The sequence below is a fragment of the Pollicipes pollicipes genome, unplaced genomic scaffold, assembly GCF_011947565.3.
Source record: "Pollicipes pollicipes isolate AB1234 unplaced genomic scaffold, Ppol_2.1 Scaffold_4219;HRSCAF=4965_pilon_pilon_pilon, whole genome shotgun sequence".
In the NCBI taxonomy this organism is placed as follows: Eukaryota; Metazoa; Arthropoda; class Thecostraca; order Pollicipedomorpha; family Pollicipedidae; genus Pollicipes; species Pollicipes pollicipes.
In genome coordinates, this window is record NW_023596448.1 from 8,151,915 (window position 1) to 8,175,602 (window position 23,688).

General features: G+C 62.7%; 2 pseudogenes; one reads left to right on the forward strand and one right to left on the reverse strand.

Annotated features, from left to right (window-relative positions):
• Window positions 1-15,152, forward strand: part of LOC119095365 (protein groucho-like) — a 32,717-nt pseudogene extending 17,565 nt beyond the window's left edge.
• A 1,535-nt stretch (window positions 15,153-16,687) lies between these two features.
• Window positions 16,688-23,688, reverse strand: part of LOC119095754 (uncharacterized) — an 11,963-nt pseudogene continuing 4,962 nt past the window's right edge.

Here is a 23,688-nt window from a genome sequence, read left to right on the forward strand (position 1 = left end):
CGGACGTTTGGCTTCGGTTTTTGCTGGCGTTTTTTGCCTGCTTTTTTTCCTGGCTTCCGCGGCTGCCGACAATTTGTGTGGTTTATAGACGTTATCGCCGTCACGAGACGCTCGTCATAGTGGAGTTGCAGGGGGCCTGTTGACACAAAGGTGTCAATGTACTCCCGCGAACCAGGTGTCAACACTGGGGCGAGGCGTCTGTTGACACAAAGCCGGCATTTGTCTGCCCCGTTCCCCGCCCCCACAGCCCTCCCCCCCCCCTCCCCGCGGGAGGCCACGTCATGGCTGTCACCGAGAAGACGGGTCAGCACGGAAGCGTCCCCTTGTTCTCGTTGTGTGAGGCGCTGCGGCGACAGGATGCGAGCCGGCGCCGGCGCCGCCAGCGCCACCGTCGCCGGTCGGCACGCTCATTGAGCGGTTCCTGCTGTCGACCCGTGCAGCGCCGTCCCATTTGCTCGCCACGGCGCCGATGCCGGCGGCGCCCGGTGCAGCTGGTGCACGATGTGCCCCCTGAATGGTGGCCAGTGGCGGAGACAGCGCCGGCGCGTTGTGGATCGCAGTCTCGTGTCGGACGTGATTTGATTCGTTTAGTTTGATGGATTAGATTATTACTAATCATGCTGAGTAATGAAATAAAACATGATTTGGTGCGTGGCGTCTGCCTTGCATCAACACGTGCCAAGCGCCTGAGTCACCGCCGGGCCCGGCTCCTGCGCAACTGTAGCGTGGTGCGTCATCAGCGCTGGTCCCGGAGCCCCGCCGGCGGTGTAGTGAAGCTGCTGCGGACGGCTGACCCGGGGGGGGGAGGAGTCCCGCGCGGCCCGCCTCCACCATCCGCTGCCGCCGCCGCCGCCGCTGGCTGCTCAGACAGCCGCCAGGCAGTCCGGCGGCGCCTGCGACCTCTCAGCCCCGTGACGTCATCCCAGCGCTGATGGCTTATCGCGCCGCATAACTCTCGCCTTCCGGAAGCCGCCGTCTCGCCCGCCCCCCCCCCCCCCCCCCGCTCCGTCTCCGCGGGAGGCCCCGGCTGTCCCGCCCCACGCCCCGTCTTGTGCGGAGGCCCCGCCAGCCGCTCGCTCGACGCCGCCGCGTCTTCGCGCGCCCCGGGGCTGTTTATCTTGGGAGGATGCTCGGCGGCGATTATTTAGACGGCATAGGGTTTCCTTTTTGTGCGGCTGTTTACGAAGCGATATCCGCTAATGCAGGGGCCGACGGTGCTGGAGCGGCGGATCCTTAAATACGCGCCGACGCCCTGTGTAAACGGCCTGTCGGCCTCGCGGCTGGGTCGTCTAGCCTCGGGCGCAGAATGACCGCGGCTGTCGACGTGCCCTTAAGCCCAAATAACAACAGCGGGTCGTCTAGCCCGGGGCGGCGTGCCCAGCGATCCGGGGGAGGGGGCTCGCGCGGTGGTCGCCGCCAGTCATGGCACGGCTCGGTTTGGGGATTTCTGATTGTCCGTGCCTTGGCACATGCCGTGGGCAGTGGTGTGGGAATGAGTTTAGCCATCGGTCCCGCCCCAGATGACCCATGACCGATTTGGCCTTGTTTGTCGCGGTCTGATCACTAGCCGGCGGCCAACATCCGGTCTCTCGCTGCAACGTGCTGCACCGTTCTGCGACCCCGCGTCCGTCAGTTCTCAGAAGCGTGCGGGTTTGCCCCCACCCCTCCCCGTCCTCTCCCTCCTCTTCCTCTTCTTGTCTGTCGATTTTGATTTCGCGGGGTTTAGTGGCCAGAGTTGTGCTCAGCTGGTGAGATCTCCCGTTCTAGTAGGCGCCTCGGATCCTGGTTCCCACCAGAGGCTGTGACACGTGTCACCTGGCGTGCGGCGGGAGTCAATAAACGCCTGCCCCCCCCCCCCCCCCCTCAAAAAGCGGTCACGTCTGTTCGCAGCGGAAGTACCGCGGAGTGTAATGACGAGCTCTGGCAGGAGAGCCTCGAGCTTCCACGTGGGACACCCGGGTTCGGTTCCCGGCTGGGGGCGAGGCCGCCGACGCCGGTACAACACCCGTACTCGCCGGCACTCTAATGACATGCGCCACCTCCTCCCAAACGATCACCACTGACCCGCTGGCCTGTGCCGCCGGCAGCAGCACCACGAGTCGGACCCGGAGAAGAGCGACCAGGACCTGGTGGTGGACGTGGCGGGCACCGAGGACACGTCACCGCGCCACAACGGCGAGCCGCGGCCAGCCGACCTGCGCAACGGGGCGGCGGCCGGCGGCGCCGGCTCCTCCGATGACCGCAAGCCGCCACCAGGCGAGCGGCCCCCCAGCCAGAGCAGCAGCAGCCGCTCCACGCCCAGCCTCAGCCGCAAGGAGTCGGTACGCACCTGGGGCGCGCGGAGGCGCCGTGACGGGCTAGACTGCCCGGGGGGGGGGGGGGGGTGAGGGAGTGATGCTGCTGGCATGTCGCGGATGACCTTAATGCCGGGCGAACGGATGTAAGGTTACCGGAGCGCGGACGGGTCAGAGCAGAGTAAGACGCTCAGAGCAGCCTGGCTTGCAATGGGCCAGCGGCTTTGGTCGGCCTCAGTAGAAATTTGTTGGAAACACGTCATTTACTTGACTAGCTACGACCACCAAATCAGTTCAGTTCGAACAGCAGTCATGTTCAGGATCAGTGGCATCTCTGCGCATGAAGAGCAAAGCGTTATCAAGTAGCTGCACATAACTCGCCAGCAGTCTTGTTCCAAACGCTGAGGGGGTGGGAGCGAGCCCCATGCCCCAGGTGGCGGACGGCGGGGGGAGGGACGGGGTCGGGTTGAGCGGCGCGTGTCGACTGTTGAGTGGTGCGGCCGGGGGGAGGGGGAGGGGGGTGCTGTGTACGGTTTGTGAGCGGTATGCCGTTGTCCGTGGCGAGAGCCGGTCCAGTTCAGTGGTTGTGGCGGTGGAGCGGTGTGCCGTTGTCCGTGGCGAGAGACCGGTCCAGTTCAGTGGTGTGGCGGTGGAGCGGTGTGTCGTTGTCCGTGGCGAGAGAGCCGGTCCAGTTCAGTGGTGTGGCGGTGGAGCGGTGTGTCGTTGTCCGTGGCGAGAGAGCCGGTCCCAGTTCAGTGGTGTGGCGGTGGAGCGGTGTGCCCGTTGTCCGCGGCGAGAGAAGCCGGTCCAGTTCAGTTGTGTGGCGGTGGAGCGGTGTTGCATGGCGACGGTGGGCGCGCCAGCCCGGCCGGGTTCGTTCTGCTCCTGCTGACGGCTCAGTCCGCTCCTGCTGACTGCTTGTTCCGCTCCTGCTGACGGCTCGTTCCGCTCCCCTGACGGCTCGTTCCGCCCCTGCTGACGGCTCGTTCCGCTCCCCTGACGACTCGTCGCCGTCCGGCCGGTTGCACGCTCAGCTGAAGGACGATTGCCCATGCACTCTGAGCACCCTCTGCGGCCGCGATCGGGCGGGTGCCAATGGCTCCCGCCCGCTGCGTCCCCATCGAAAACCTCCCTGGCCTGTCTGATCGGCCGACCCGAGCGCCACTTACGCGCCGTCGGGTCCAGCGGGCGGCCCGCGCCGCAGTCGGGGTCCACTCAGGTCACGGCGTGCCCTGCAAAGTGCACCTGTTTGCCGTCTCCTTTCGCCGCCGCCGCCGCCGCCGCCGCCGCCGCAGGACGTTAATGGCTGAGTAGCCGCTGCGGCGCCCTGGTGGCGTATTTGCCCGGCATGTACACGTCACGGGCTCCTAATGGACACCCGTATTTACACCCGTATTTACACCGGCGGCCAGCGGCAGCGGCGCCCGGCGGCCGTCGGTGTCGACGCCCCCCTCCCCCTTGGGACCGGGGCCGGGGGACGGGCGTGGTGCACGGAAGAAGCCGGCAGGCGGGAACGATTAGCTCCCCGGCACGTTACGGTGTTACGTCACGTCACGTCACTGCCTGAGGTCATGGTGCGACGGGACGCTCGGATAGGAGAGCGATTCTCTTTTCAGCGGGATCCTTAATGGAGGCGACAGAAGACAGCTGTCCTTATATTCTGTCTAAGCCGTTGTACGTTCAAGTGCGATGTCCACGAGTCCTGGGGCCTTTCTGCGGTGGTGTGATGTGGTAGGGAGGGGGGCGTAGTTTCGTCAAATGTGCTGAGGGCTGAACTGTGAAAAATAATGAAACTTTCCCACAAAATGTGTTGACTTGAGGGTTTCCCCGACATTTCGCCCACTTTCACCTAGAAGTTTAGTTTGGCTGGAGCCCCCCCCCCCCCCCTGCTGAAAAGGAAACCACACCCCAGGCTGTGGCGTTCCTCGTGGCGTTGTTGGTGTGGCGCTGTTGCTGTGCTGTTCCCCGCGGCGTTGCTGTTGTGCTGTTGCTCCGCCGCTGTGTCGTGCCTCCGCCCTGCGACGGCGGCGGCCAGCGGCGGCTGCCGTGTGCCGCCGGGCCCTGTGCCGCCGGGCCCTGTGCTGAACACGCTACACAGCAGGCCCTCCTCCCGCACTCCTTTGTCGCCTGCAGTCATCGATCAAGCGGCAGACGCCCCCGGCACGCGGGGTGCGCCCTGCCCCCTGACCACGTCCCCTGCCCCCGCCGCCGTCTACGGTCCCCGCCGTTGTCCCTGGTCTGTGGCGCTGTTCACGGTCCGTGCTGCTGTCCACGGTCCCTGCCGCTGTCCACGGTCCCTGCTGCTGTCCCCAGTCCCTGCCGCTATCCCTGGTCCCTGCTGCCGTCCCCTGTCTCTGCCGCTATCCCTGGTCCCTGCTGCCGTCCCCAGTCCCTGCCCGGCGCGCTTGTGGCCGTTATCAGCGGTGAATCGGCCTGAGCCCGTCCCTCGCGGCGCTCCGTGCGGTGATAACCGGCGCCGCCCGGGGCGCGGCGCCTTACCGCCGCTGCGCCAGAATGGCCGTGGGGCCGGTGTGGCGTGCCGAAATGGCCGCTGGTCTGTGGCCGCCCATGTTCGGCGGCGCGGGGGCCGTCCGAGGGGTATTGGGTCTGGGTGCATAGTCAGTCAAGCGTAAGGCAACCATTTATTGATGTAGAGTGATTGTGGCGTAATCAGAAGAGAACAAGTTCGACAGCAATTTTGCAATTATAATAAATGGCATTAAAACAATGTGGAAACTATGTATGGTTTATAAATAATGAAACAGTTATGTAAATCATTAGCAGTAATGCCAGTCCAGTAATGCTAACTGTAGCGCAAAAGTAGTCCTAATAGAACAGCAATGCCGTGAATAAAGTGCTGATAAACATGATAGCACAACACTAACGGCAGCTCACAGAATGATTTATTATAAATTAACTCACATACGGCACAACATATCGTGGCAGTGGGCTTTTACCTGTCGTAACGCTAGAGCCGCCCTCACCTCGAGCTGTGATAACACCAGAGCGATCTGATAACACCAGTGGCGTTTGGTGATCCCGGCAATATCCGTGATCGATGCGATGCCGCGGTGATAGGCGGGCTGCCACTTAACGACGGGCTGCCGGCGGCTCCAACAACATAAACGCCAAACTCTGCGGCGATTGCCGGCACCCGACGCCGTAACCGCCCACCGCCGAGCCGTTTCGTCGAACAAGCCGGCCCGGGGCCATCGGCTGGCCGTCGTCTGCCCCGGGGGTGCGGTGGGGGTCAGGCCGCCGTCCGGTGGTGGCGGTATTGATCCCGCCCGTGCAGCCGCCTCCCGACGCCGGCCTGTTTTCCTCGTTCACATTTCACTGAAATATTCATATCCCCGCGCCGCCGAAGAGTGAAAGGCTTGCCGGGGCGCTCGTCGAAAGGACGGGCCGGCGCGCTGGACCGTGGCCAGGTGACCCGCCGCCCGTTCCGCGTGTGCCGGTGCTGCGCCGGCCGGCGACTCGCGCCCCGTTTGGCGGCGCGCACGGCACCGCGTCGACTGCAGGGCGCGCTCCTCAAAGCCGGCGTAGCACGCCGCCGCCGCCGCCGCCGCGTGTTCTCTGACCTCACGGACTGTGTTCTGTGTGTGGAGTGGGGGGCAAGGGGCGACTGCCATCTCTGTGGACTATGTTCGGCGCTGCCCCCGGCGCTGCTGGCAGTGCGCCTGACGTGTTTGCTCGTGTCTGTCGCCGTGTTTATGTGTGTGACTCAGTGGCGTGGCTGTCTGCAGGCAGGCGCGCTCGGCCTGCAGGGGCGCGCTCAGGCCAACTCGGCAGGGGGGGGGGGGGGGAGGGTGTTGCCTCTGAGAACACGGGACAAGTGGAGATAATAAATCGGTGACCATTTAACAGCTGGGATGTCAGAGAAACATTTATAACCCGGTGCTCATGTTCAGTTTTCTTTATCCCTTCCCCCGCTGTTCCCCTTTGACCCTCCTTTGCAGCTCTGTCCCTGTGAACACTCAGGCTCTTCACGTTACAGGTCGACAAGCCGACAACCCCGGTCAGCAAGTCCCTGACGCCCACCTCCGCCACCAACGGCGCCCTGAAGCCGGGCGCGCCGGCCGTCGGCTACCCGTACATGACCCCGGGTCAGCGACCCGAACTACCCGCCGGCGCCCCGGCCGGCTTCCCGCCCATGGCCGCCAGCTATCTGCGTGCCCCGGTGAGTACCGTTGGTGGGGCGTGCGCCCCGAGAGCGCCGCCCGTTTTTGGCGCGTGCTCCGGCGGCTGCGATGAACTCACTGCTCTTGCTCGTCACGCACGTGGCGAAGCGCGTTATTTGTTGGCGACCCGCTCGCCGGCAGTTTTAGCGTTTGGTGATGCTTCTCGCGTTCCCAGGCGCCATTCGCGCGGGGATCGGGCGTTGGGTGATGCTCGCGCCGCTGGAGGTGCTCGTCGCGGCGCCCCCGATTGGCCCGAGCTGCGCGGCGGCGCCACAAATTCCGCCCCGGTCTGGGCGGGCCCGCCAGACGCTCCCTGCCGGGCGATTCTCATTTCCCGGCCGGTGTATTTTGTTTTATATATGGTGCGACGGAATTATTCATTGGAGAACGGAGCGGGGCGACCGCCGCCTGCGCCCTACCGTCCGACCCGACGGAACGTCGCGGCTGGGAGGGCGCCCGGAGAGCATAAAGAAGTGGATAGCTGCTGCCCACTCAGCGCCGCCGCCCGTCTTCATTTCGGTCGCCAAATTCAATTTTTCGGCCGGCGGCGGCAGCCGGCACGTGCTGCTTCCCGCCGGCGTCTTCCGGCGGAGCGCCGCCCCTGATGAATAATTCCGGTCGCTTCTGGGCGGGCTGAATGAGTTCTTAGCCGGGATCGATGCGGTCCATCGCCCCGGGGCACAGGACTTGTTAGCGCCGGCCCGACGATTTGCCCCGGGCGGCGGTGCCAATATGGCGGCCCGCTCGGCCTGGCCGCCAGCTGATTGATGTCCGGAAGGCCGGGGTGTGATAAGGTGGCAGCGGCGGGGGAGGGGAATATTGGGTGGCGCTCGTATCCAGGCGGATCGTTCGGTGGCCGAGGCTGGCTGTGTGAGGGTGAGAGCCGCGCCGGGGCCGGCGTGGTCCGGGCCCGGCGGCTCTCAGCGACAGACGGGGTCGGCATGAGGGCGGCGGTGTCTCGCGATGAACCGCGACGCGGTCGTGACGGCCGCGCTAACGACGTATTGTTGTCTCGCACCCTGCAGGCTTGTCCCGAGAAAGGTCTCGAGGCGCGCGTGTGGAGCTCATGTGACCCCTGCGACCCCTCCCACGTGTTGCGCCGGCCGGTGACCCGGTGACTCCTGTGCCCTCAGGTCAGCTATGACGCGCACGGCCAGGTGCGCGCGCCGCCGATTCCGTCCAACGGACACTCGGGCCCCGGCGGAAAGCCGTGAGTAGAGACGAGACCGGCGCCGCTGAACACGACACCCGAACACCCGAGCCAATCACCATACGGGCGCATACACAGCACCTGCCGCATCGCGGCGCCCATCACTCACAGTGCGCCCAGCAGCAGGCTACAGGTCACAGCGTCCGTTTGCTGGGGTCCACGCTCACACCCGGCTTCACAGCTGCGCGGAACGTACCTCCAGTTCTGTCTTCGGGTACGGACGGGGTCGGCAGCTCTCCGCAGCGGCCGCTCACGGTCGCGAGGCCGACCGGGTCTGCGCCTCGGCGACCGCCACCGATTTAACGACGCCGCGCGCTCTGTCTTACACGGCACCGCCGCGCCGAACACGTGTTACGACACCGCAGCGACAGGGTTACGACGCTGCATCGCGCACGACCCGCGCCGCCCCCGCCCCCGCCGCTCGCCAGCTGCACGATCGCACGTGATGGCCGGTCGGAGGCCCTGACAATGGCCGTTGTCTGACACCTGCACCCGGTAAGGTGACGCCCGCGACGCCCGGTCAGACGGGAAGATCCGCGCTGCGGGCCGTAACACTGCTGATGCGCCGGCCTCGCCCCCCCCCCCCCCCCGGCGCAGGCAGTGACGTGGCGTCGAAGGCGGGGGGGGGGGGGGGGTGCCAGGTTCCAGGCGGTCAGGGTACGATTTAGTTGGTCTTTTGATGTCCGCAAGGTACGTTGTTCGAGACGGCCGAGGTACGAATGTACCCTGAGGAGACGCCGTTCGAGCATGCTGATCGCCCGGCATTTCTTCAATATGTCGTTCGACATGATGGTTGCGATCGATTCAGCGTCCTTCGACATAACTCTTCTCACTAAGGCGTAACGTCCGACGTATTCTGGGTCTCGCGGCGTTTCACGAGACTGTCCCACTTCTGGCTCGATTCGGCCCCACCCGGTCCGCCCCGGACTCCAAGCTTGGCGCTCGCGGCAACACAGACCCCGACGTCGCTTCGGTGTCCGTCTAGCGCTGAATGAACGGCGCCAGCGCGGTGGGGCACCGCCGCGCTGGGACACCGCCGCCGCCGTCCGTCAGCAGACCGACCCCTTGTCGGCGGCGGAGGCGGACCCGGTGACGCCGCCGGCGGACCCGTCCAGCCCTCGTCACAACAGACCCGCGATGGCCGTATCTGCGGCCCGCAGTCCATTTACGCCAGCGATGCGCGCTGGAGCGGACGCCGCGTCCGCCGCCGGCCGGCCCGTTAAATCCCGTGTCACAGGCGGCGAGCGGAGGGGCGCGGGCCGCCGTGGCGCCGCTCGGGCAGAGCGTCGCGTCTGGCCGCTTGGAGGCAGGCGTTCTCCCACACGCACGGGCGGGTCCAGGCAGCGGTGCAGGGGACGTGGATTCTGGTCATGCGACAACGAACACATTTTGGGAGATTTGCGCTCGCCGTGCTGTCGACATGCGCACGTGCGTGATTAAGTGTACCGGTTGAGTACGTGCGTGCCGATCTACTTCTGTCGACGTCAGCGTCCTGACCGTTGGCGGGTTATACGGGCCATGAGCGGGCCATACAGCGCCCGTCTCAGCACGACTCTCCGCCGGCGCCGCTGGGCGCGCCCCTGCCCGGGCCGTGACCTGGCACTGCCAGGCCGCTGGCGGCGGCCGGCGGCACGATCGCGGGACGCCGCCCCGGCCGCGGGCCCGTCTCGTGATCCGTGACCCCGTCACCGTTAGTGTCGGCGCGCCGGCGGCGGCGCCTCCCACGGCCGCCGCCCTCGGCCGGCGGCGCCCCCTCTTACCGCCGGCTCCAGCGGCCGGCCGGCGGGGCGCCACCTCATCTCTGACCCGTGACCCGCCGCCGCTCCGGAGGCGTGCGCGCCGCCCGCACCGCCCGCCGCCGCCGCGCACTCTCTATGCAAATGCTGCGCGTTTTTGCGCCGGCCGGCGGCCGCCGCTAATGACGGCTGGCGTCGTTAGAGTCGATACGATCACGGCTGGTCACGAGCGGGCCGCCCCCTCCGGACGGGTCGTTAGTGGTGCTGAGGTGCCCTCCGTCCCCGGCGGACAGGGCTGTGGCGCTAGCCGTCGTGTCCGGCCCGGCCCGCGCCGGCACGTGCCCGCGGCCGCAAGTGGCGGAGCCTCTCCCTTCGCCTCCCCCGCGCTCACTTTGTGGCGGACAGCCTTTTTACGGGGCGGAAGTTTGGCCTTGAAGTGGTCAAACAAAGACGATTGTTTTAATCGTGCCACGTGGAACTGTTCTGTAATTGATGACTAAATCAGCCTTCTCTTAACACCTGGCGAAGACAAAGCTCAAGGGAGAAGCATTCCCGTATTCACTGCGGGCTCACGGGAGAAGCATTCCCGTAGTCACCGCGAGCTCACGGGAGAAGCATTCCCGTATTCACTGCGAGCTCCCGGGAGAAGCATTCCCGTAGTGACCGCGAGCTCACGGGGAAGTATTCAAGTATTCCGGGACACCGGCTGGCGCACGTGTCATGTGTGTGTGTGACTGAGGTGATGTGGCCCCCGCTGGCGTGCTGCCCCCGAACGTTCGATCCACATTTCCCATGCACTCTTTTAGCGACTTCTGCTTTCCTCGAAGTGATGGCGGCCGGTCGCTCTCCTCTCGGAGCGCCGGGCGGCCCCAGCGTCCCCGCCGCCGCCCTGGTTTGACCGGCCGAGGTCGGCGCCGCCGCCTCGCGCCCCAGTAAGCCGCCGGCGCCGCCTCTAATTGGATGGGGCGCCGGCGAGGCTTCTGAGTCGGCCTGGACGCCGAACGGGCGGCGCGCGGAGAAGCCCGCCCCCCCCCCCCCCCCCCCCCGAGCGGTAACGTCCCTCTGTCCAGCTGGCCGGTCCAGCGTCGTTATACTCGCCAATGATCTGGCGTTGCACGGCGTGGGAAGAAAACCTCCACGGCCCTGGTCACGCTCGGTAAGGCTGTGTGCACGCTTTCTTTCCCCGGGGCCTGGGCCAAGCGACAACAGTAGCGGATTGGCCGCTCGCCGAGAACAGCGGAACCACCGGGTTCAGACGCCGGCTGGTCGCCAGGTGTAGTTACGACGTGGGACGCTACGGGCCTGCCGGCTTCCTCGTAAATCACGGCAGCTCTCTGCGGTGAGGTAATGGGCACTTCCTTGACCTCGCGCCGCGGCGCCGCTGGCCGGCGCCTGTCCCGGCGGCTCGACACCTGACCTCCCCGATCCCCGATCCCTGGACCTCGATCCGGATCTGCGTCCTTCGAGGCCGGCCCTGGTGGCGGTAATTAGCGGTGGCCGGAATGTGTCCCGAACAGCGGCGGCGAACATGATTGGTGTGTTGGACAACCGCCGCCGCCGCCGCCTCCGCCGCCGCCGGCCGCGGCGCCGCAGGACAGGAAATGGTGCCGCCGCCGCTGGCCGAGGGAAGGAAGCGGCCCCGCCGGGTGCCAGCCGGTGACAGGGAGGAAAAGGGCGCGTCCGAGATAGTGTCGCCGATGAGAGAGAGGACGGGCAGCCTGCTGATCGGCGCGTGGGGACGCGTGCCGCCCCGCGTTGGGGAGCGCCGGGTGGGAGGACGCTGCCTGCCGCCTCGACCCGACTGGTGGTGGGAGGAAACGTCAGCCGGAGAGCGAGCATCGGCGCCTCTCCTGGTCGGCCCTCGGAAGCCACCACCACACGCCACCGACTGGCTGACGGCGCCGACGCCGGCGGCGCGCGGCGTCCCGCCGCATCGTATGCCGAGACGCTCCGTGACGCCGCCACGCTCGGCGTCACGTGATCGAGCCGTCACGAGCGTGACGGCGCCCGACCGCAGCGCCGCGCCGCCGCGCCGCCTCGCCTCCTGCGGTGGCCCATCGGCCGGCCCATTTTGACCGCAGCGAGCGGCGGCCGGCCGGCGATGGAGATGGATGCGGCTGGGCGCGCCGCAGCGAGCCCGTCGGCCCGCCCGCTCCGGCGCGGCGGCGGGCGAGGCTGACGCGCGCCCGGCCGATGTGGTGAGCTCCGGTCGGGCAGGAGGGCTTCGGAGAGGAGACCGCGCTTTCCCCGCCGACTGGAGGTCTGGCGCGCGGACCCCGCGTCGCACGCGCGGCTGGCGAACGTCGGGAAACGCGCACCCGCCGGCCGTGCGGCGCTGCCGGTCTGGTGACTGGAGGATTGCGAGCAGTCGCCAGACGTTTTTGTCGGTTGGTGGGCAGGAAAAGCCCCCCCCCCCCCCCACCTTCGGTTTCGCTTCGCCGCTCTCCGGCCGTGTTGGGGTTGGCTAGCCTAGCGGCGGGAGGCCGCGGCACGCGGAATCTGCCCTCGGGCGGTTCTCACCGCGCCTGCCGATCCGCACCGCCGTGAGAGACGCCGCCGCCGGCGCCGGTTTGCGGCCGCGTTTTCGGCGCGACCGCAGGCAGCGGTGGCGGTTGGCGCGCCGGCGGCGGCGACCACCGATAATGGCTGCTGGCGGCGGCGGCAGCGGCGCGCGGTTGGGACGCGGTCGGCACCGCTGACCTCATCAGCCGAGGTAGCGACACAAACGTGACTCGAATGGAGTCTGTGGTCCCGCGATCGACCTGGGCGTCACCACCAGCTGCCGACGGCCTGCTCGCCGCCGGTCGTGCCCGCTTATCGCGGCGTCTCCGGAGGGGAGGTGCCCACGCAGATGCCGTGCGAGGCGCTTGTAATTCCAGGTACAGTCTGTGACAGCGAGTGTGCGGGCGCCTCGTCTGCCGGTTTTTGTGGTCGCCGGCAGCAGCGGCAAAACGCCGCGCCTAATTGGCATTCAGTTGGACGTAAATGATACATATCCGGCCGTCGACAGCCCGCCGAGTGGGGGAATGTAACGTGGAAGGGGAGAGCGAGTCGGTATGCAGAGCACGCAGCGGCTGAAAGGCAGCCGGGTATCGCTATCTCCATCTCGGCGACGGAACGCACCGCTGTCAGCGGCTGTCGCGCGCGTGCGCCCTGCTCGATCGGGCCACCTCGGAGTCCGGAGATGCCGGCGCGGTACGGCGCCGTGCTGTCATGGCCTCGCAGATGGCGGCGGTTGGCGGCGCGGAGCTAATGATCGAACGAAATCGCCGCTCTGAGAACGGCCACCGACTGACCTTCGACCTCCGACCCTGACGTCACACCCGCCACACACGGCGCTCCACTTCCACGCACTGGAGACCGCCGCTGCGTGACGGCCGGGGACGGCAGGGGGGGGGGGGGTGTGAGCGTCACCCAACACCGTCTGTGCACGCGCGCCTGTGAACGTGTGTGTGGGAACGGATGTGCCGCTGTCCTGTGGCACCCCGCAGGGCCCGCCGGGAGGAGCCGACAGAGGCCATCGCCCCGCGAGCTCGACAGTGACTGTATCTTGTATGACTGACTATTTTGTGCGACAGTATCTTGTATGGCTGTCTTGTATGACTCTATCTTGTATGACTGTATCCCGTGCAACTGTATCTTGTATGACTCTATCTTGTATGACTCTATCTTGTATGACTGTATCCCGTGCAACTGTATCTTGTATGACTGTATCTTTTACGACTGACCACCCGCATGTAGTTTCAGTGCGAAGCGGCTGCCTTGCAAAATACAGTGAATCAACGCCGTGCGCTAAATTATCATGTGGAGCCTCTCTCCCATGGGTTGTGTGCCTGGGCTCGCCTCTGACCCCACATCGTCCGGCAGGTCGTACAGCTTCCACGTGGGCGCGGACGGCCAGCTGCAGCCTGTGACGTTCCCACCGGACGCGCTGCTGGGGCCGGGCATCCCGCGCCACGCGCGCCAGATCAACACCCTGAGCCACGGTGAGGTGGTATGCGCCGTCACCATCTCCAACCCCACCAAGTACGTCTACACGGGCGGCAAGGGCTGCGTCAAGGTGTGGGACATCAGCCAGCCGACGGCCAAGTCGCCCGTCTCGCAGCTGGAGTGTCTCCAGCGCGACAACTACATCCGCTCTGTGAAGCTGCTGCCGGACGGCCGCACGCTCATCGTGGGTGGCGAGGCGAGCACGCTGAGCATCTGGGACTTGAACGCTCCGACCCCGCGCATCAAGGCCGAGCTCAACTCGTCGGCGCCGGCGTGCTACGCGCTGGCCATCTCGCCCGACTCGAAGGTGTGCTTCAGCTGCTGCAGCGACGGCAACATCGCCGTCTGGGACCTGCACAACCAGCAGCTGGTGCGCCAGTTCCAGGGCCACACGGACGGCGCGTCCTGCATCGACATCTCGTCCGACGGCAACAAGCTGTGGACGGGCGGCCTGGACAATACGGTGCGCTCGTGGGACCTGCGCGAGGGCCGCCAGCTGCAGCAGCATGACTTCAGCTCGCAGATCTTCTCGCTGGGCTTCTGCCCGACCGGCGAGTGGCTGGCCGTCGGCATGGAGAGCTCCAACGTGGAGGTGTTGCACGTGAACAAGCCCGACAAGTACCAGCTGCACCTGCACGAGAGCTGTGTGCTGTCACTGAAGTTCGCCCAGTGCGGCAAGTGGTTCGTCTCCACCGGCAAGGATAACCTGCTGAACGCCTGGAGGACGCCGTACGGCACCTCCATTTTCCAGGTGAGCGCACGACCCCGGTTTTTTCGCCGGCATCTCGGGGGCGATCTTGGTCGGTGTGGCAACCTTGTCCCGACCTTGTCGTAACTAATGAGGCGTGTCAGCTGTCCGAGCCTCCCCTCCCCCCTTCCCCCAGCCGTTTGTCAAACGAGACCGGTCGTCGGCGGCGGACGCACATTAACTCACGTGATCGGCCGCCGATACGGCGGCGATTGGTCAATTTACGGGGCGATCTGTGCTGTGATTGGCCGCCGGGCCGGGACGCGGCGCTAATTGGCCGTCCGTGTTCCAGTCGAAGGAGTCGTCGTCGGTGCTGAGCTGCGACATCTCGGCCGACGACAAGTACATCGTCACCGGCTCCGGCGACAAGAAGGCCACCGTCTACGAAGTGATGTTTTAGCCGGCGGCGGCGCGCGGCGGCCCGCAGTGCGGCGCCGGCCGGGACGGGCGCCGGCCGGCCCGATGTGGCGCCGTGCGGGCGCCGGCGTCCCGGCCGGCCCCGAAGCACGACGACTCGTGTATGGCCATATTGGCCGGGGCTCCGACGCAGGAGCCGCGTCCGCGGAGGCGGCCCAGTGGGAGAGAGCAAAGCCAACCGGGCATGGTTCGGACGCGGGCCGGGCTGTTTTGTTTCTCCCATTGTGCCATGGGCGGGGTATTAAGTTTTATTGGTAAAGGGACGGTGCTGCGGGAGTTTCCACTGAGCCGACTGCGTGCGTGTGTGCCTGCGTGCGTGCGTGCGTACGTGTCTGTGTCTCTTCGGGCAGGAGAGAAACGTGTTACAAAGCGCAGGACTGAAGGCAGGCGCGGTGTCTTCGCGCTCCGTTTCTGTTTAAGTGCTAGTACAAACTGTGCGCACCGCGCGGTGTCTGTTGGTGTGTCTGTTGTGTCTGCGCGCGCGGGACGTGTCTGGGCAGACACTCGGTCGGCACCGGACGTCCGTGCTGACATTCGGAGAGAACCGATCTCTGTGTAAATAAACCGACAGCTGAGCTCGCTGTGTGCACGCCCAGCGGCGGAACCAGCGACGACCGAGCGGGGGGTGGCTGGTGACATGCTGCGGACAGGGGCGGAGCCAGCGATGGCCGGGCGGAGGGTGGCTGGTGACATGCTGCGGACAGGGGCGGAGCCAGCGATGGCCGGGCGGAGGGTGGCTGGTGACATGCTGCGGACAGGGGCGGAGCCAGCGATGGCCGGGCTGGGGGGCGGCTGGTGACACGCTGCTGACAAGGGCGGAGCCAGCGATGGCCGGGCGGGGGGCGGCTGGTGATATGCCGCGGACAGGGGCGGAGCCAGCGATGGCCGGGTGGGGGCGGCTGGCGGCATGCTGCGGACAGGGGCGGAGCCAGCGATGGCCGGGTGGGGGGGGGGGGGCGGCTGGTGACACGCTGCGGCCGGGGCGGAGCCAGCAACGGGACAACTGCAGCCCCATTTGTGGGCTCTGGCACAGTCGCGCAGCAGGCATCGCTGGAATCGCGATCTGCACTGGGAGCTTCCCCACCCTGAAGAAGCTGTGGACCTCCATGCTAAGGCTGTATGAAGCCACCCCATGAATGCCTGGACTATAATCTAAGCCATCATGCATCATTCGAAATATGAGGTATTTCCGGCACTATGATTGGCATGCCTTAAGCCGCTTTCGTGCTATTGTCACTTCGTAAAGCACGCGACCACAACGGGTTACCAGATGGATTACCAGGTCTACAAGCGGTTCACTGGCATCCATACATTATCGCTCTGGTCCTGAGTCACCGCCGAGCTCTGCCGCGTGGTGCCCCACGTGCTGCCACCTGTTCATGGGGGCTTGGTTGTCTCTTGCGCATCGTCACCATGCGCCGATGCGTGGGTGCAACGACGGGCATTTCCGGGTGCATTCCGTCCGTTGTTTTTTTCGTTGACAGCATTCGGATTTGTCCTCCGATTTGCGTTTCACGATGAGTGTTTTTTTCAGTTTTGTAATGTACACATCAATTCGGGGGATGGGCGGGGGCAGGTGTGACCAGAGATCCCGATCTGTCCTCGAAACCCCGCGATGTGACTGCTACACCCATGCTGCCAGCGTCGCCCCTCCCCGGCTGCGGGCCGTCGGCCCTCCACGGGACCCCACTGGTGCCGGTGAATCTCCTATGACGGGCCTCTCTCGAGTACCGCCACGACAGGCTATTTGTCGTAAACGGCCGGGATGGGCCGCAGCGGCGTCTGCCCCCCCAACCCCCCTCCCCCCCCCCCCTGTTGCCGCTGGCGCCCGGGGGGGGGGGAGCGCGGCTGTTGCCGCCGGGGAGCGGGATTTTCACGGTTCATTACCGGCCGTCGCGGGCGCCGTGGTCCCATTACACTGCGCCATTATCCTCCCCTTTAATCCGGCGCACTCCCCATTCATATTGGGCGCGCCACGAGCAGCCGCGCGCCAGATAATCCGCGCGCCGCGCCGCGCGCAACAAAAAACGCCGCCCGGGTCGACCCGGGGGGCGGCATTCCCCGCCCGTGACGTCACAGGGGGGCTGGGGCGGCGGGAACAGTAGCGGCGGCTACTGTGGTGCAGCTGGCGGGGCGGGGCGGTGAACAGGATACGGGACGCGGGATCAGGAGAGACGATCCCGCCGCGGGATCAGCGGGCGCGCCGGCCGAATTGGCAAGCGGCCCGCGCGCAGGGGAGTGGCGGTCACGACCACGCGCTGCTGGAGAGCTAGCTGGACGACGGGGTATCGGTTGGCGTTGTTTACGCGCTCGTCGGTCAGGCCTTGCCAGTGCTGTTGGCGCACGTGTTCTTCGGTGCTTGGAGGGTGAAAGATTTGATCGAGTACTCTCCTGCACACAAATTGGGCTCTCTGGCAACGGAGGAGGAATTCTGACTTGAAAAGGAGTGAGGAACCAGATCATGGACACGCCATTAAAAGCAACAGCTTCGGAAGTTCAGGAGCTCAGCCTTTTACTCGGCTTCCGCTAAGCGACGCTTGTCGAAGTTGAACTTTACTGGCAGGGTTCGCCCGGTCGCGGACATTTGTCGGTCACTCAGAAGCTGAGCGTTAAGGTCGTGTTAACAGTTGGGAAGTTTAACATTTCTCTGCTGTTTCTGGCGGCGGCTCAGCGCGCCAGAAAGGAACTTACCCGCGTGCAAATGAGATTCGTTACGAATACTGTGTATTTGGGAAATTATTTAACAGCGTGATTTACGAAGAACGTTTAAATGTGCTCCATGATTGATGCTCATCCAGCTGCCGATCCGGACAAATAGCTGTGATCAGCCCCAACCCCGAGCACCCTGCTGATGTAGGCGTTTGGAATGCACCGACACGCAACCAATCATTTTCCTTACTAAATGTGTCGAAATCTTAGCAACATCTCATCCCAGGAGCACACGTAAATTAACCTGACTGCATAAGTCACCCACCTATTAAAACCCAGCGCTCATGTGTCGGTTAAGCCCGAGCAATCGCACATGAAAACCTCGGTCAAAAATGCCGTTCTCAAGAAACACGACTCACTCATGGCTACTGTCGAAGCCGGCCGCATGACGTCGCAGCCGCTCGCGGACCTTCAGCCTGAAAAACTGCATCGCATGCTCAAAGGATTACAAACGCTGGATAGAAAACGAACAATACGGGCTCGGTGTTTTGCGTTGTAAGAACCTCCACAAAGACCACCGGCTTACTGAGATCCTCAGATTGAAATACCAACAGCATTGCACCCAATGGGCAGTATTCTGCGCATTTAGGGACGAGGCTTTCCTGGCAAAAACCTGACGCAAAAAGGCGCCACGCCGGCATCATGTTAAGCATTCGGTTTCAACCGTTAGCGATCCTCTTCGGCCGGGCTTAGCTGGTCTGAGTGTTCAGTCTTTGTCTTAGCCCCTGAAGGATTTTGAAGGGGATTACCAGCCTGAAGCTGCCCTGGTGAGCGTTTAGATGACCGAGCAGAGGGCGTTGACCTCGGAGTGTGTTATGGGTCTTGGTTTTTGGGAGAGACTTCCCCAAAAAAACGAAACGCACCTTTGGCAGAGGCGACGAATCGCGGTGAGCGACGCACAATTTCTGCTTTGATATGCTGACATGCCCTTGGATACCCACATGGGAGATGAATATGACGCACTACGTTTTGCCATTGCGACGTACTCGTTGCAGTAGCTGTGCCAAACCAATTTTGCTCAGCATTTTCACCCATGGATGTTGCGGCTGCAAATTCAGGAAAAAGAAACTTCGTATTCCTGTTTTCTACAAGCCAAGCATGCACATCTTGTGATTCAAACGTGGCTGATACACTCGAGCACACTACAAACAGGGCTGAGTGAATGTGGCTGCTGATGTTTTGTAGACCGCGGCCTTGGCAGTATGTCTGCCGACTTTCGAGGAAAGTTATGCCTCATTTATCTGGATTCGCACGCGGCGTCCTCAAAGGCAAACGGATGTTTTCGGAAGGTCGGAAGTAAGCTGGCAGTCAGTTGCAGCAAAGCAGCAAGAAAAACAACGCCATTGTTATCTGTTCCAACCATAAACAGTCTACAAAATTAAACTCTTCGGCGAAAACGGAAGTTATTTGAGCAACAGCGCTGGACAAAATCCCGCTTCTGTTAGGCGCACTCGATATAGTGAATCTTAAACAAGAATGTTTCCCATTCGCGTGTTTTTATATCTGAGATAGCTAATTAGTAGTCCACGAAAGGATATAGACAACCAGAGAGATACCGACAAAGAGATGGCGACAACTAAAGCTTTCACCTCATTGGGCCCAAACCGCCTTGGGTCTGGAACCTGAACGCGGTTAATCGACGTGTTATTCACTAACGAGACACCGTCACGTGTCTGAGGAGCGTTCACATCACCACGGCTGACGACACGACCTCCGCCGCCGGCCGGTGATTGGCTGCATATGACGTCACGTGCGGCATGACGCAGCGGGTCCGAACAACTGCTTGCGCAAACTTATTAAGCCCGCCGTACATTTTCACGAACGCAAATCCCATGGGGTTATCCAGAGTAGGTCGTTCGGCGTTGGTTTGCTGGCCCGGAGGCTCAAGATTGGTGGCGCTACTGACCACCTGCATGAAAAAATGCATGTTATATTGTCATTCCGTTTCGCCGGCAGGTCATACCTATATGTTGTACATATAGGCTTTCAGTCATTATCAGTCCTGTCATTTTGGTTGACACGCATCACTGACATCGACAACAGCTGTTGTGCATCACGTGCATCTGCAGATGAGGGCAACAGAAGTGAACACATGGCCGGAACGGAACCCACGGCCTTTCTACTGCAAACTTGAGGCCGTCACCCACCCGGCTACCGCCCTCCACACAGCCATGCACCCCAACTGTCAACAAGGCACGCTTTGAGCGCGAGCTGCATCCGTCCCGAACAAGCACCAGCCGTTTGTGTTTGCCGGTCATCTCGACAAACAGCCGGTGAGTGTCTCATGCACGTGGCCGCCGCTCTTCCCTGGCTGAGTCGGCGCATTCCTGGCCCCGTCGCCAGGCGCGCGTCCAGGACCGCTCCAGGGGAGGTGCGGGGGACGTGACCCCCGAAGCAGACTGACCTGAGGTGCGGGGCCACGCTACATAACAGGCGCATTTGCCCCGCGACTGCCGCAGATCTGGCCTCCCAGAAACTGGTGCCTGGATGCGCCCCTGGCTACCCTCAACACACGGTGACTGTGTATGCGAGTAATGGCCGGCCCGTTATCCAAACAGGGCTTATCGTGCGCTAGCGAGTGCGGGCTCACACTTGCCGAAAGGCTGGATCGGCTGGCGCCTGCCTATCGGCCACGGCATGACGACCCGGGCGGCGCTGTCACCTGGGTGACTCGAGAGGCGCTGTGACTCAGGTGACTCGAGCGTCGCTGTCACCTGGGTGACCCGAGCGGCGCTGTCACCTGGGTGGCTCGAGCGACGCTGTCACCTGGGTGACTCGAGCGGCGCTGTCACCTGGGTGACCCGAGCGGCGCGGTCACCTGTGTGGCTCGAGCGTCGCTGTCACCTGGGTGACTCGAGCGGCGCTGTCACCCGGGTGACTCGAGCGACGCTGTGACTCAGGTGACTCAAGCGTCACTGTGACTCGGGTGGCTCAAGCGTCAGTGTGACTCAGGTGACTCGGGTGACTCGAGCGTCGCTTGCGTTGTCGCCGTACCCCAGCACTGGAAGAGAGCTCGCCAGCGGGCGGAGATTCTGCCACGAAAAACGCTATTTTTGCTTTCACAAAATAGCAAATCCATTTTAGCTAACTGGGGCACCGCACCCGGTGGTCCTGCGCTCAGTGCTTTTGTACTCGGTGCTCTTGTGCTCGGTGCCACCGTGCGGTACTACTGCACTCTGTAATCCTAAGCTCGGTGCTCCGGAGCTTTGTGTTCCTGTGTTCGGTGCTCCTGTGCTCGGTACTCTCGCGATCGGTGCGCCTGCGCTCGGTGCTCCTGAGCTCTGTGTTCCTGTGTTCGGCGCTTCTGTGCTCGGTGCTCTCGTGCTCGGTGCACCTGCGCTCGGTGCTCCTGAAGTCAGTGGCCCTACACTCGATGCTTCTGCGCTCCGCCGCTTGTGTTTACCGGGAGCGAAATGGCGTGTTCCGAGTGATCCGTGAACACCAAGTCAGGGTCCGAGGAGCTGCTCGTGGTCAGACAAAGATCAGCTGAACACATTCCCGACAGGCCAATCCTGGTGGCTGCGCCGAAGTCGGAGTCTGCGGTTGGTGTTAAAGCCAGTTTCTTCAGCGAGTGACGCAAAGATAGCACACGCGGGGACGGCACCAAAGCCAAAGCCTCAGGAAGCTGCGTCAAAGCCTGAGTCTGGATGATTGCATCAAAGCCAAAGTGCGACGTGTCCAAAGCCAGAGTCCGTGACAGCTGCACTAACCCCAGAGTGCCGTGTCACTGAGCCTGAAGCAGCAGGCCAGCTGGTAGTGACGAATTACTGCCGTAGCCCTTTCTGCAACCTCGCAGAAATAACACGCTGAGAAAGACGGGTCAGTAGATATCACCAGATGAAGTCCAGGCACTGACGATAAGAAGCGAATTCAAGACATTGTGGATCACTTCAGTCTTTTTCAACCAGCGGACTTCAAGGCTGACGATGTTCTGACACCGTGCGTCAAAAACCGTCAGCTGTGACCAATCGGTGATGACGTCATGCGGTCAGCGTGTCGTCATTACCACATGAGTGTCGATCATGCTGAGATCGAACCCGCCAGTGGAGCCGTGCAGCGGCACCGTAACGCAATCGGTCGGTTATTCTTGAGATCCCGGGCACGCGACGTCAGACAAATGAGTGACGTCACGTCGGTCGTATGCGTCCAAAATGAGTGAGCGTCAAGTCGGTCGTATGCGTCCATCATTACGCACTACCTACCAACTTTCTGTTAGATTTAGGCAGGTGCCACTCGAGACAACATGACGCTTCGTGGGCCAGTCTCTTATTGCATCGAAGCTGTCGGTTTGCCCAGCCTCGTGTTCGTGACGTCACCACCAGCGGGGACGTCAGCCGTGTCTGATACGTGCCCATGTGAAGCAAGAACAAATATAGCAGCGCTGAAATATTGGTCAAGGAACATGACACCAGGAATATTGGAAGTTTTCCCGAGCTGACGGGAGGCATGTCCATTTAGGTTATTTCCTTCCGGTCAACGCCCATAGCGCTAATTTTGAGTTTCGAAAAAAAATGGGGAGCTCATCCCTTCCTCCCTTGAGCTAAAGGTTGCAGCAGAGATTATCTGACTTTTGCCCCTATCCACCCACCTCCAATCCCGGAGGAAAATTTGGCTGCGCGCGCAAATGTTCATACCAGAACAGCCGTTTGAAAGCCCCGACCAATCGCGGCAGCGGGCTGCGGCAGCTCGTCGGCGCTGCTAGAAATATGTCAGTCGTGGCGAGATGCCAATTGCGGTACACTTCGAGGACTTGACACAAGTCGGGACTGAGCCGCGCTGAAGTAGCGTCGGATTGCGACAACGAAACGAACTGTTGCATTGATTAGGCGGAGAGTGGATGTGAGCAGCGTTAAGTCGTACGGTCACAAGGTTAACTTATGGTCAGGTTTCACAGGAAGCTCCGGATGCATTTTGTATCCCTTTGTCACATCATGTGAGCGACGTGCAAAGGATTACCTTTCAGCCATATGAAAGCGAATTATTACCATTTTCCTCAAAGCTGGTCATTTCTTAGCATCAGCCTATTGCATTTCACAGTATTATATTTAGCTATTTATTATAATAGCATCAATTTCTCAGTCTCTTGAACAAAGCGTCCGTCGCACGCGGATAAAAGCAAAGTAACTATTGGTAGACAAATTCTTGACCGTTGTGAAAAGACTGGAGGAGACAATTTGGCGACAGGAACCTTTTTAAATGACGAAACGGAGTTCTGGAGAACGACCTCCAGTAGCATAGCCCTGCAAGCCCGATCTCAGACCCTAATCAAGATAAGAACGTGACAAGTACGCTTGAATTGCGACCGAAGATGTCACACTTTTCTTCCAGCAGGTTCCTCATAATGAACTGCCGTCGTGCAACCATTCAAGGTTTCAAGAGCAGCACACTTGCTGAGGCCGCCTGTTACCAGGATGTCATTTCTCGGAGTGCTGTAATGGTAACCACTTGACTTGGCCATGACACTAATGATCGCATGTCAATTATGCTCTAATTATCACCGACGGCTGCCCGGCGGATCGCAGAATAGATCAATGGCTTGATTCTCAGGTTTCGCCCACCCGGCTTAGCTCTCAGGCCTCGCCTACCCGGCTCGGTTCTCAGGTCTCGCCTACCCGGCTCGGTTCTCAGGTCTCGCCTGCCCGGCTCGGTTCTCAGGTCTCGCCTGCCCGGCTCGGTTCTCAGGTCTCGCCTGCCCGGCTCGGTTCTCAGGTCTCGCCTGCTCGGCTCGGTTCTCAGGTCTCGCCTGCCCGGCTCGGTTCTCAGGCCTCGCCTGCCCGGCTCGGTTCTCAGGCCTCGCCTACCCGGCTCGGTTCTCAGGTCTCGCCTGCCCGGCTCGGTTCTCAGGTCTCGCCTGCTCGGCTCGGTTCTCAGGCCTCGCCTACCCGGCTCGGTTCTCAGGTCTCGCCTACCCGGCTCGGTTCTCAGGTCTCGCCTGCCCGGCTCGGTTCTCAGGTCTCGCCTGCCCGGCTCGGTTCTCAGGTCTCGCCTGCCCGGCTCGGTTCTCAGGTCTCGCCCGCCCGGCTCGGTGGCTGCTCCGCTGGTGAATTGAGGGTTCCCGGGGTCTCAAAAAGGCTGAGATATGCTCTGGTGCAGGAGCGTTCCAAGACGCAGGGCCGACTCTTATTGGTACGCCAGATACCCTTAAAATGGTTTGAATGAGATGGCTCTTTGGCCCTGCTCGCATGGAAAACGCATTTGATTTCTTTAGGGGACAATTTGTCATTGCGAATAGGGTTTCTCCGGAGATTGCAGCCATTCTAGGCATCAAGCAATGGCCGCAATCTTGGTCTGTTCTGCTTGTGAGCTGAGTGAGCTCCCTTGCTTTTATGTCACTGAGTTTCAGGACCCAGCTACAGAAGACTAATGAGGATAGTGACCAGCTAAAGCCGTTCATTAAGGATAT